Genomic DNA, 14,942 nt, shown 5'->3' on the forward strand with positions numbered 1-14,942 from the left:
GAGGGGCAAAAGAGAGACATATATAAAAATGATCGAAAATGGCCAATATAAATGTCGAATTTATAGTTTTCTGGGTCGCTTAGATTTCGATCCCGTTTAAATTCAAATTCAATCCCGCAAACTAGTGTGTAAATAATATAAATATGTTGTGTTCTTACCTGTGAGATGCGTATCTACGTAAAAATACATTAATGAAAGTCAAACCTGTTATGCACGAATTCGCCCATAAGGCAGCTATTAACCACAGTATACAAAGTGAAATGAAGTGCAGTATCTGAAATCAACGTGTTAACTCATGATGAGCAATATACAAGTGGCCGAGAGTTAATAGATTCACATAATTGTAAAATTTACGTTAGAAATGTGTTATGTTACTTTGGAATACATATATGCAAGCAATGAAAACATATCGAGATTTTACCCATAACGTCTTTTGTAACGTACAAATACATAATTCAACATCTAAGGTAAGTAATTTTATGCCAGTGTTTTGCGCTATGTTTACTTATGTGTATACTCACCTTCGCTGACACGCCTAGTCCCTACGAACTTACCCTTCGCTGTCGCGTTCGGGCCTTTCTGCTGTGCTCTCCTCTGACTCGGTTAGATAGCATTCGTGCTTTTTAGTGACCACCTACCACAAGTTGGTTAGTGTCTTTTCGACAATAGCTCTTATCGTGTATGTACACTGAAGCACCCTACAGTGAATCTGTACAGAGGAATGTAAGTCTACATCCCAAAAATGATTGTTTAAGATACAAAAAGTCCGCTGGAAACCGCAGGAACCCCTGGTAAAAATAATTAAATCAAATAATACAAAAAACTATGTAAAAAATCCTAAAAACAAAATTAACAATTCGTTGGAGTCTCAGGTTCTATTCCCAGTGGGGACACGGTCGAAAAAGTGTAAAAATCTTTTTCATGGCAGCCATCCTGAGCGAAGTTTCCTTACTCATTCACATCAGGCAAATGCCGGGATGGTACCTAACATACAGATCCCAGATCGATTCCTTCCTTTCTCAATCCTTTCTTCTTTCTCTTTCCCCGGATAGTGTGCTCGCCGGGGAAGTCATCCGTCAATCGTGACGGGCTAATATGGCCATAGATGCCGAAAGCCCCGAAATCTAATTCTTAAAGCCTAACAATTTGTTGGAAATGACAATCATACTATATAAAGCTGAACTACCGGTTAAGAAGAGGAAAGAAAGGAAGAAAGAGTGAAATTTAATGAAGACTCATATCATGAGAAGGAGAAAGGCGACTGGATTTTTGAACTGTGCTTGAAGATTTACCTCCCAAAACTTCGAATAAATGTAGGAATTATTATAGTCTAAAGCTAATAATCTTTGGCTATGATAGTCACGATGACTATGGATTTGACGACATTTGAATAAAATCCCTGTTGAGAAGTAAAATCCCTGTTGATGATATTTGGAATTTCGTCCATAATTAGACATAATTAGTAAGTATAACAATGTTTATTACTTCTTATTTTCTCTTATTTTATTTTCTTCTTTTAAGATAATTGATATAATTTTATACATTAGTTGTTATGGTGAAAACAGCACGGTAATACGAAAAACTCCTCTAGCGTAAGTAAAGTAACAATATTTCTTGCCAATGAAACTAAATTTATTGGATATATTTAATAGATCAAGTGTAATGAATATTACGTGTTACAGAGTGTTATCTGTCACCACGAGCAAACTTAATAGTAAATAATTTAACAATTCAATTGAAAAGTGAATCAGTTCCTAGTGGCAGGTCGGCCGTATGCGTTTGCATGGACCAGACCAAGGGCGTCCATCAGGAGGGAGGGGCAAGATGAGGCGCTTGCCCCCCTAAGAGGAAATTGTACTTGGGAATATCGAAAACCCAATAGCATTTTTACATTAGTTACAGCAAAATTTCAAACTATATTTGAAACGTCGCTTATACTTGACCCCCTTGGAAACCACAACATGGGCGCCCTTGGACCGGACCCTCACAATAGAGTTTAGTAATTAACTAAAATACTTCTGAATTGGTCAACAAAGTTTCTGGCTGTTGTAAGTATCACTATTTATAACTCTAGCGGCAAAGTTACAAACTGGAAAAGGAACTCAGCTAACCACCAATGTGAAGATCTTAGTTTATAAGGTAGCGCTGGACTCGGCCAAAATTAAACTTTTAAGAAAAGGATGGTGTTCGTTATCCTGATAAAACCTTGATAGCTAACAACCCTTTGGGATATCACTGAGAACAAAAACTCAAAGATCTTTTCCTTGCAGCACACTTGCGGTTTATTGGTCCTACTCAGGCCCGTGCTGGCCCACCGGGACATGTCCCGGTGCGCCGTTCGAAATGTCACATTATAAATAAAGGTACACGTTTTTTTTTTTAAATAATAAATTCTTACAGTTGTTATTGGTAAAGAGCCCATTACAAGTACAGTGCGCTTTTTACATAAGGCATTCTTGCGAAATCACACCAAAGATAAACGCTTTAATTTATTTTTCTGTATGGCACAGGTTCTGTACAATGAATACATACTGTTACTGATGGTAAAGAACCCGTGAAGGGTACAGTGCGCCCTTTAAATGAGGCGCCCTCGCGTAACCTCATCAAAGATAAAAGGTTTTATTTATTATTCTGTACAGCACAGTTCTGTACAATACATAAATACATAATAAATACATCAACGGTGTCTGTTAATAAAGAACCCTTTAAGGGTACAGTGCGCCCCGCGAAACAATACATTATAAATAAGGGTTTTAGTTTTTCTTCTGTATACCAGTTGTGTATAGTAACTTCATTTAATAGCTGTCGGTAAGGAACCTGTGAAGAGTACCGTGCGCTCTTATAAATTCTGCCTGTGAAATATCACATTATAAATATTTTTTAAAAATTCGTGTATACCAGTTTTGTATTATACATTCATACAGTTGCTATTGGCAGAGAACATGTAAAGAGTAAAGCAATTAACATGTAGGTCTATTTGATAAGATAATATAGGAGTTTTCGTGCTGCTACTCATTTATTACCAGAAACTTTCAGAAGCTAAGTGTAATTGATATAGCGCAGCTTAAACAATTCAAGTTTTTTAAAGCTCCTTATTTAAAAATTTGATTGTTCCTATGTGTTTTAGAGCAGTGTATTTCTCAACTTTAGCTACATTGATTTATTGATGTATATTTAGCTTCATTTTGTTACAAAAACTATTACAAGAACTAAAAAGTGTTTCTCTAGTAAAAAAATAGAAGTTTAGCTATTTATGTTACTAAAGGAAACAAATTCGGTGGTTTTAATACATAAAATGGCTCTCGTATATATATATATAGGGTGCAGTGGCGTATTTAGGGGGGGCTTCCGGGCTTAAGCCCCCCGAAATCTTACCTACTATAGTAAAGTATATGAAATATCTTGCAGAATTTTAACATTTTCAGGCAAAGCCCCCCCCCCGAAAGTTAGCAAAGCCCTCTCCGAAACAAAATCGTAAATACGCCACTGCTAGGGTGTAACGTTATTAACGTAACAAATGTCGGGAGATGATTCCTGACACCGAGGTAAAACAAAAAGTATGCACCAAGCTAGGTGTAAAAATGCCTCTCTTCGACGCCTTGATCACCGAAAATTTGACGGAAAAATATAAAAACAGCCATAACTCAAGAAATAAATGCCGGATCGAATTCGGGTAAAAGAGAATGTCCATTATTTTTAATCGTAGATTTCATTAGTGTACTATCAAATATAGTGCAGAGGCGGTGCAAGGGTGACTCGCAAATAACTGGAGTATTCCTTAGTAGTTGTATTCCTGTATGTATCCAACGTGTGTGGTCCAGAAACAAAGGAATGGAGATAAAGAACCTTAGTATCCGAAATAATAGACTATTATTTAACTGTCACATAATTTTCATCCTTCTAGAATTAATACAATGGAAGATATTGACATTTGAAATTGACAGATAGCTGTGGGACAATACTTTAACTGTAGGAAGTCAAAAATCAGCAGAATAGCCTTTTTATGTATTTGTCATATAACTTAGTTACATGTATTTAGAAACATCGTAAATGTAGATAATACAAAAAATGTTAAAAATGACATAAAATGATAGCTAAGAGATGGTGGGAGAGACTGAGGAGATGTAAGAAAATTCTTTGACGGCATGTAAAGAAAGGAATACAGGCAGATGTTATGTTATGTATGTTGGGTGGTCCATAGGGTTGGGGTGAAATGTGAAGTTGTTTCGTGTGTAAAGGACCGCTCTTTAATTGGGTTGTGACTTGTCACCCAGTTGTTAATGACCTTGCCACCTAAAGGCAGAGGAAGACTGACCCTTCTTACCTGAGTTTCAATGGAATAAAGAATGGATGAAATGTTTACGTAAGGTGAGCCTTCCTTTGTTGCTTTTGGAAGAAGTCTTCAAACAAGATTTCTTTAAGATATTTCTGCATAAATTAGTTTAATTTTTTAAACTAAATTAATGAATTAATTATTTATGAATATTAATGAGGTGGTAATGAAAGGGTTAGAAAAAATGATTTTTGTGTTTTTGTATATTTTAGAGGTATATTGGGGATATATATAGTATAGAGTAGTACATATTATACATAAATGTATGAGATATTGTGGGAGGAAACAGCCGCAACTCTAAGAAACGTATTTTATGTATTGATATGGTATTTTTACTATTTGATATGGGATTTTAGCATAGAATATCATGTTTTGGATGCTGTAAGGGTATATAGATGTACGAAAGGCAGATGAATGACAAATTACATGTATATATGAACATATGTAAATATGAATATATGAATAGTTTGTGAATGGGTGCATGTATGTGTGTATATTGGTTCGGATATTTGGACAGGAATATATGTATCATATTGTAGACATATTATCTTTCGTTTCCATGTAAGTGTTTTAAGCATGTTTTGTTGGGTTGCATAGCTTTACGCGCTATGCTAGTATGGATAGCTTGTACCTCTTGGTTTGTATTGTTTTAATATTGGTTTGTATTGTAGAGTTATATATTGTGACTTTTTATGCATGTAGCCTTATTTTAACGTAATGTAGGGTTGCATATCTTGTTTTGGTGATATGCTAGGTGAATGCAAACGCCTGAAGTGTTTGTATTGTATTTATATTGGATTGTATTGTAGGGTTATTAATTGTGACTCCTTATGTATATAAGTGTTTTAGATTACCCTGAATGTACTGTTGGAATATATATTGTGATTTTTACTTATGTAGATACTTGTTAGCCATGTCCTAGTGGTATTTTAAGCACAAATGCTATCACTGTAGTATAAGCCCTTTACTTATAGATATCTTTTAACTAAAGTTTTCTAATGAAAATATTGGTACCTTTACTTACTTCTAAGATACTTCACCTTGTAGAAGACATTATGACGTCATTATGGTTTAAAATGAGTGAATGAAAGCTATGAGGGTTGGAAAAAATGGTTTAGCTACAATTTGAAACGCCCAGAAGCGAATAGGATATAAGAAAGAAACAAGCTTGCGTACCTTTGCAAACGACTATGGAAGGCAAGATAGAGCGAGAGAGAGAGGAAAAAAGAAAAAATTGGTTTGCTTGCAGGTGATACTAGAACCGGAGAGAAGGGCAGGGGGAAATTTGTGTTGCTACTTTGAAGGAAAGAGAGAGAGAGGTGGGGAGAGAGAATTTATACTTGTATTGCCGTGTGTTTGTGTGTGTGTGTGTGTGTGTGTGAGAGAGAGAGAGAGAGAGAGAAAGTTAGCGTGAATGAGTATAAGTTAGCAACGCTTTGAGCTGACTTGAATGGTTGCTGAATGGGATGGGTTTTATGGCATTCCAAAGGAAGGGAGGAAAGAGTAGGGAAAGAAAAAATGATTTGGAGACAAAAACTCCACGAGTTTTTGTAAACTAAGAATGCAGTTTAAGATATATTTTTTTAAAAACGAATAGCAAATGATTGAGTTGAATTATTATTAACGACGGGAATAATTTGTTTGTTGAGAACAGTGGCGTATGCAGAATATGATTATGTGGGCGGATTTTTAAGAGTAAATTAAGATTGAACGATATGTAAATGGTTATTTTTTGGCTATTTAGCGTTACTTTAAAGATATTTTTACAATTTGAAAGGAGGAAAATTAGGTTTTGTGTATAATATATGTCTATGTAATGCTACATTATACGGCTATGGCTACTACTGCAAAGCACATGGAGATTATACAACTTTAAAAACGTTGTTACTTACCTAACACAGATTGTTCTTTTGCATGTTTGAAGCACGTACGGAAAATGTATACGAAGAAATAAAATATGGCGGGAAAAAAACTTGATTAGAAAACACGGGAAGCGACAAACTATTTTTGCCGGTAAACGTACGAGGCATTGCCGATTGTAGGAATAACACTATGCCCGTAACCTTTGAAGCTAAACGCACAAAATCCAGTATAGTACTGACATTGGTTGCTATATAGACGGCGCTAATGGAAAAAAGTAAGATTTTTCCGTATAATAACTTTAAATGGACGTAAATCCCAAACTATTCATGTTAGGACAAAATGGACTAAAGAAAACGATTTATCAGGTCAAAAACTATATAGAGTGACACCTCACACGATAAACTTGAACAATTTTTTCGGGGTGTGTTAGGGGCGGATCGGAAAATAAGTTGTGACATTACATTTTTTGCTTTTTACGTCAAACTATTGAAAGTAGAAAGAAAAGAAAGATATTTTCCTGAACAATGTAACTTTAAAAATTTAATGATCATAACTCCTAAACTATTCATGTTAAGAGAAAATGGACAGTTATAAAGAATAATAGAAGTATACAATATGTTGTAGGAAGAATCTTTAAATAAAAGAAGAGTATAATAAAAGAGAAACCTTGCAGCTGTATGCTTCAAAAACTAATAATAAAAGAGAAACATTGGAAACTTCTTAAACAATGGTAGATTGTTATAAAGAAATAATAGAACTATACAATACATTGTAGAAAGAATTTTTAAATAAAAGAAGAGAATAATAAAAGAGAAACTTTGCAGCTGTATGCTTTAAAGAATAATAATAAAAGAGAAACATAGGAAACTTGTTGAACAATGCTAGATAGTTATAAAGAATAATAGAAGTATACAATAAATTGTAGGAAAAATTTTAATAAAAGAAACAGATTAAGAAAAGAGAAACCTTGCAGCTGTATGCTTGAAAAATAATAAAAGAGAAACCTTGGAAACTTGTTGAAGAATACTACATTGTTATAAAGAAAAAGAAAAGAAAAAAATGAAATCTTTAAGTTTTACGTCCCACGGTTATGCCGGTGAGGCTAAAGGAGACGGTGATGACGAGAGATGAGTGAAATGGTGGAATGAAGAAAGTGGGAGGAAACGGGAGAACCCCGAGGAAACCCACGAGCACGGTGTTTGTCCACAACAAAGTCCAAGAAAAAGAAAAGAATAATAGCTTATGTTGATGTGGGAAGTTGCATTGTACAATAGATGAAATGTTTATGACAAGATTTTTAAGCAGGTGCTGGTTGCCGGAAACGTGGACGCGGCGCGGGAAGGCGCGGGGCGCGAATGGGCGAGCGTGAACGGTAACATAAATGTGGGCGCGAACGGGAAATAAACTTGAAAATGAAGTAAAAGCCAAGATGATTTAGAATTTTAAAAGAAAACAATAGTATTTACCTTGAACGTATGTATGAAAAGAATTTTGGGATTTTTTTGTTAGTGTAAAGAAATTTTTTGTTTTTGTATTGTGTTAGTGACATGTTTAAATATTGTTTTGAAAAGGAATATGTGACTTGTATGAACTTGGTGCTGTTGGTGGATGCCATCTTGTTTGTTTGAACTGTTTAAATACCTGAGTTTTGGAAAATGTATGTATTTTAGCTATAGCTGCTATGCAGAAAGAAGATTTTGTGTACGCCGATGAAGAGAACTTTGCTTTCTCCACCATGTGTGGAGAAAAAGCCGAACACAGAGAATAGCGGTTTTCCGGTAAACCCAAGACCGGATTCTCCAGAAGTTGTAAAAACTATTTATTTATCATCATCTTCGGATGATGATACAGATATTGAAGAAGAATTTTTACCAGGATCACCATCGTTATTATCAAGAACGGTACGATTTTGTAGCTTACATTGTACGTGTGGAAATTTTAAAGTGGACTCAAAGTGCATTTTAAATGCTATTAAAGACTAGAAGACGAATAAAATTTTAATTTGTAATGGTTGTTTTCAAAGTGTGGAGAACCAAATGGCCGACGAATGTTTATTTATGTCTGAAGAAGAATTGGTGGAAAGAGCCATATCAACTTTAATAGAAACAGAAATTGATGAACTGTTTTATACATATGCCAAATCGCATATAATTGGCATATGTACACAGATGTTTTTTGAGTTGTATTATGATTTGATTGAAGAAAGGGACAAGACATTTTTAAGTGAAGTGATTGATATTTTTAGAATGAAAGATAGAAATCATGTGTGAACTGATCTGCAGATGTAAAGTGCACTTTGTGTTTGTGGTTGTGTTAATTGTATAAAGAGATACAAAAAGTGAAACAACGATTTATACTTGAAACTTTTGACTATGCATGTATGCATATTACGAATTCAGAAAAAACATGATTTGTGTATCATGTAGTGAAGATCATATTAGTGAAGTTTGTGTTTAAAAACTATAAATGCATACTCACGTTTTAATAATATTTTTTGTGAACAATGTTTTTGCATGTTGAACATTAATGTTTATTTCTTCATGATATTGGAACTTATGCTGTTATTGATTTGTTTGAAAAACATCATAGTGAAATTTCAAGTATAAACTTTATATACAAAGAGGGTGAACACTGAATTTGTTGATCCGTTTTGAAAGTAACATATCTTTGATATTGATTTTCTTTTGCATTTACTTATATTATTTGGCGATTAGTATTGTTTCACATGTTTGCATTATTTTAATTTTTCGTAATATTGTTTTACATTTTAAGAAAATATTTAAAGTTAAATACGAATAATAAGAAAATACCTAGCAAAGTATTAAAATTTAAAACATATATATATATATATATTGCTTTAGAGTAATATAAAAGTTTAATACTTAAAAAATTTATGTATGAATTAATAAAAAAGAAATGTTTTGAAAATACTAATTATTTACATTCTTGTAGTAAGTTAGACGAACACTTCGTGTGATCGTGTTAATAATTGCAAAGAAAACTTTACCTTCGTATTCTATCGTTTCTTTTGGAAAAAACTCGGTTAAAAAGTGTGACTACGAATAATTCTTTCGTGTTATTTCAAGTAACATGTTATGTAGCAAATATTTGGACGATTTGTTTTACTACGTAAACTTTTTATTTTTAACCTTACGTATTATTAACACAATCGTTTTTACGAAAACTCTATTTATTTATTTAACCTTGCGCAATAAATTACTCGAACACTTCGTGTGAACTAATAAAAATGATTTGAAAATAATAAAATGTGCGAACTTAGAAAAACATATATTAATATTAAATGTGTTCTGGATATAGAATACAATTTTAGTTTGTTTTGGTGTTAGTATACTTTTTTAAAAAAATATACATACATACATACATGTATAATGAAATGTAAAACACATGTTGCAATTGGAAGCTCTGGTAACCAATGGAAGTTATGTTGTCCAATGGAAGTAAATACAAACTTTGTAACACGCGTGCGCAATCGTTAGAAGTTTATACGCATGCCCAGATTTATTTATGTATACATAGGAACATTACTTAAATAGTATAGTATTTGTGAAGATGTGTAGTAGACGGGTATATCATTCCGAGTATATTTCGCAACGAGAGAAAGAACTTAAACTTGTTAATAGGAAAAAAGTTATTTTTGTAGCTGATGATAATATTTGTGAAGTGAAAATATTATATCCTAATGAAGAACATTGTAATTCGTTTAGAAGATTTTATTGAAATGATGATGAAATACAATTTGAAAAAGTGTATCCTAATACACATATTGAAATTCATGAATTAGATATTGTGAACTGTAAGTGCAATCGATTTAAAGTAAGTGACTTGTGCATAAAAGAACTTTTTGAAAATTATAAACTGAATGAACCACTACTTTGTTGTGCTTGTTCATTAAGAATACCCGATGAGCGCCTTCATTTATGTTTATTATCATATAATAATCGATTAAAACGTGCTGTGTGGGAATTTGTAATTAAGAAAAAACTCGTGACAGTGTTGAATTGTACTTGAAGATACATTGTTTAGACGATAATTACAGAGGAAACAAAACGCTTTTAAATAGATTTAATTTATCATATGAATCACTTACATTTTTAGATTCTTATATTGTCGATTTAGTGGAACTGTTTTTTAAAAAAGACAAAAATGCCTACAGGAAACAGACCGTGTGTGTATAATTGTAATTCTTTTTTTGTGAGTGAACAATGCGTGTTGGAATGTATTTCAAGATGGAAGCTAGAATATAAACTTTTATGTGTCGGTTGTTTTGAAAATTCCCGTATTATAGATGAACATGAATGTATTAATGTGGACTATGAAATGTTGTGCTTTACTGCATGGCGTGTTATGGTACGAGGGGATACTTTTGATGAACTTTATGAAATTTTTTCATCATATCACGATATTGAAATAGATGATTGGCGTTTTATTTATGCATTATATAATATTTTATTAAACAAAAATTATGTCGATTTAATCACAGAGCTATTCTTAGAAAAAGATTTTATTTATAATTTTAATTCGTTTCATGTGTTAGTGAAATAAGTAAACAAAGTGAAAGTTGTACAATGTAAATACAATAAATTTTGTATTGTAAAATACTTATTATAATTTGAAACAAAAAATTTTAGTATGATAAAATTGTTTACATGTACCTGAATTTAAAATTAAAATAGAATATAACATTACATATTTATTTATATTATATATTTTGCAACAATTTTATTTATATGTAATCAGTTTTAAATTATGTGAAAAATAAAAAAATATTATTTTTATAAAACTATTTTTGTTATTTTTATTTGTTTTTTAAATACATAGTTTGTAATTTGTATACACAAATAGTTTGTAATGTGTACAAACGTATTTAGTTGTAATTTTGCACACATTGGAATTTAGTATGTAATGTTATATCTACATGTTTTCATTTCGTAATCTTGCATAAAATCGAATTACTTAATTATTTTAATATAATTTTAATACATTAAGTAAACTATAAAAAATAAAAAACATGTAAAAAATAAAAAATATATAAGATAGAATAAAATAATGATGTTTGAATTACATATACAGAAAAAAAACTTTTGAAAGGAAATTAGAAAACAATGTTTAGTTTAATTTTAAAATAAAATTATAACCTATATTTGTACTTTAATATGATGAAAGACATTTTAACATTGAGTTTTTTCTTTAGTATACTCTTATTTTGATTGAACATGTTTTTTACAATGACCTAATGAAGCGAAAGAGTGAAAAAAGAACCGATTCGTAAAAATAATTTAAATACATACAAACTAATAATGAAGAAATAAGAAACAATGTTTACAAAAATTTTACGGGAAACTGTATCATGAACTTTATCGGTTAATGCTATTGATATTTCCGTTAACAGTTTATTTTGATATTTCCCTAAAAGTATAACAGTAGTGAAAAAAAGATTTCTTAGTAAACATACTACAAATTCAATAAGTTAAAAAGTTGAAACCGTATACTACATAGTAATAGAAATACTGAGAAAAGTATATTGAAAACATAAAAGATAAAACATGTACACATAGACATATATAGAGTTAGTAATACACACAATATTGTATACTGAAAAGGAATATAACAATTGTAAAATATAAAACATCAAATGGAAACACAGAATTAACAAAAAGTTTTTATTAAGGCAATTAAAAAAATAATTACCTAAAAATTTATAATAGAAAACATTAAGTTGAAACATTCACAAAATTAACAACGAGCTTCCAATGAAGCGATCAAACAAAAAACACTCACATAAAACTTTGTAATTTAAGTTTCCGTATTACTAATTTGTATATACATATGTAGTTAAATTTCTTTTCAGTATTTCTACTACTCATTTATATTTGTATGTATGTGAGTGTTTTTTTTGTTTGATCTCTTTTATCTCTCTCTATATACGTAATGTTATATTCTATTTTAATTTTAAATTCAGGTATATGTAAACAATTTTATCATACTAAACTTTTTCTATGTTTCAAATCATAATAAGTATTTTACAATACAAAATTTATTGTATTTACATTGTACAACTTTCACTTTGTTTACTTATTTCACTAACACATGAAACAAATTAAAAATTATAAATAAAATCTTTTTCTAAGAAAAGCTCTGTGATTAAATCGATATAATTTTTGTTTAATAAAATATTATATAATGCATAAATAAAACTCCAATCATCTATTTCAATATCGTGATATGATGAAAAAATTTCATAAAGTTCATCAAAAGTATCCCCTCGTACCATAACACGCCATGCATTAAAGCACATTTCATAGTCCACATTAATACATTCATGTTCATCTATAATACGGGAATTTTCAAAACAACCGACACATAAAAGTTTATATTCTAGCTTCCATCTTGAAATACATTCCAACACGCATTGTTCACTCACAAAAAAAGAATTACAATTATACACACACGGTCTGTTTCCTGTAGGCATTTTTGTCTTTTTTAAAAAACAGTTCCACTAAATCGACAATATAAGAATCTAAAAATGTAAGTGATTCATATGGTAAATTAAATCTATTTAAAAGCATTTTGTTTCCTCTGTAATTATCGTCTAAACAATGTATCTTCAAGTACAATTCAAACACTGTCACGAGTTTTTTCTTAATTACAAATTCCCACACAGCACGTTTTAATCGATTATTATATGATAATAAACATAAATGAAGGCGCTCATCGGGTATTCTTAATGAACAAGCACAACAAAGTAGTGGTTCATTCAGTTTATAATTTTCAAAAAGTTCTTTTATGCACAAGTCACTTACTTTAAATCGATTGCACTTACAGTTCACAATATCTAATTCATGAATTTCAATATGTGTATTAGGATACACTTTTTCAAATTGTATTTCATCATCATTTCAATAAAATCTTCTAAACGAATTACAATGTTCTTCATTAGGATATGATAATTTCACTTCACAAATATTATCATCAGCTACAAAAAAAACTTTTTTCCTATTAACAAGTTTTTCTTTCTCTCGTTGCGAAATATACTCGGAATGATATACCCGTCTACTACACATCTTCACAAATACTATACTATTTAACTAAAGTTCCTATGTATACATAAATAAATCTGGGCATGCGTATAAACTTCTAACGATTGCGCATGCGTGTTACAAAGTTTGTATTTACTTCCATTGGTGAACATAGCTTCCATTGGTTACCAGAGCTTCCAATTGCAACATGTGTTTTACATTTCATTATACATGTATGTATGTATGTATGTATGTATATTTTTTTAAAAAAGTATACTAACACCAAAACAAACTAAAATTGTATTCTATATCCAGAACACATTTAATATTAATATATGTTTTTCTAAGTTCGCACATTTTATTATTTTCAAATCATTTTTATTAGTTCACACGAAGTGTTCGAGTAATTTATTGCGCAAGGTTAAATAAATAAATAAAGAGTTTTCGTAAAAACGATTGTGTTAATAATACGTAAGGTTAAAAATAAAAAGTTTACGTAGTAAAACAAATTGTCCAAACATTTGCTACATAACATGTTACTTGAAATAACACGAAAGAATTATTCGTAGAGTCACACTTTTTTAACTGAGTTTTTTCCAAAAGAAACGATAGAATACGAAGGTAATGTTTTCTTTGCAATTTTTAACACGGTCACACGAAGTGTTCGTCTAATTTAGTACAAGAATATAAATAATTAGTATTTTCAAAACATTTCTTTTTTATTAGTTCATACATAAATTATTTAAGTATTAAACTTTTATATTACTCTAAAGCAATATATATATGTGTGTGTGTGTTTTAAATTGTAATACTTTGCTAGGTATTTTCTTATTATTCTTATTATTCAATCATTACACATAATAATAAGAATTATTATTATTATTTCTTGTTGCATACAATACATTCAATGTTATATTTTTTATTTTCCAAATTAAAAAAAATAGCTAATGCGAAAAATATTTTTTAATCCACAGTGTTTTTTCTACAGCTTTACAATACAATGTTACATGTTATTTATAAAGTTGATATATAAGGTTACGTTTATGTAATACAATATAATAATATTATATGAATTTAGCATAGTTAAATGAAAATAATATAATTCAATCAAAGTTAATACATGTAAGTTTAATGGTCAATTTGTTTTTAACAATGTATGTTCATTGTATTCTACTAATGAACATATGATGAAATTTTATGTTTACGTTCTAAGAAAACCGGATCAACAAATTCAGTGTTCACGCGCTTTGCATATAAAGTTTATACTTGAAATTTCACTATGATGTTCTTCAAACAAATCAATAACAGCATAAGTTCCAATATCATGAAGAAATAAACATTAATGTTCAACATGCAAAAACATTGTTCACAAAAAATATTATTAAAACGTAAGTATGCATTTATAGTTTTTAAAACAAACTTCACTAATATGATCTTCACTACATGAGACACAAATCATGTTTTTTCGGAATACATAATATGCATACATGCATAGTCGAAAGTTTCAAGTATAAATCGTTGTTTTATTTTTTGTATCTCTTTATACAATTAACACAACCACAAACACAAAGTGCACTTTACATCTGCAGATCAGTTCACACATGATTTCTATCTTTCATTCTAAAAATATCAATCACTTCACTTAAAAATGTCTTGTCCCTTTCTTCAATCAAATCATAATACAACTCAAAAAACATCTCCTGTGTACA

At 30.5% G+C, this 14,942-nt stretch overlaps 1 protein-coding gene across 1 annotated transcript in view; it reads left to right on the forward strand.

Annotated features, from left to right (window-relative positions):
- Positions 1-1,321: 1,321 nt before the first annotated feature.
- LOC145686085 (uncharacterized) overlaps positions 1,322-14,942 on the forward strand; it is a 105,156-nt gene continuing 91,535 nt past the window's right edge. Inside the window, exon 1 of the mRNA XM_081759019.1 lies at positions 1,322-1,462. The gene's annotated coding sequence lies outside the window, so the exon portion shown is untranslated. The remainder of the gene's footprint in view (positions 1,463-14,942) is intronic.

The sequence above is a fragment of the Thermobia domestica genome, chromosome 5 (genome assembly GCF_964235325.1).
Source record: "Thermobia domestica chromosome 5, izTheDome1.hap1.1, whole genome shotgun sequence".
NCBI classification, from domain to species: Eukaryota; Metazoa; Arthropoda; class Insecta; order Zygentoma; family Lepismatidae; genus Thermobia; species Thermobia domestica.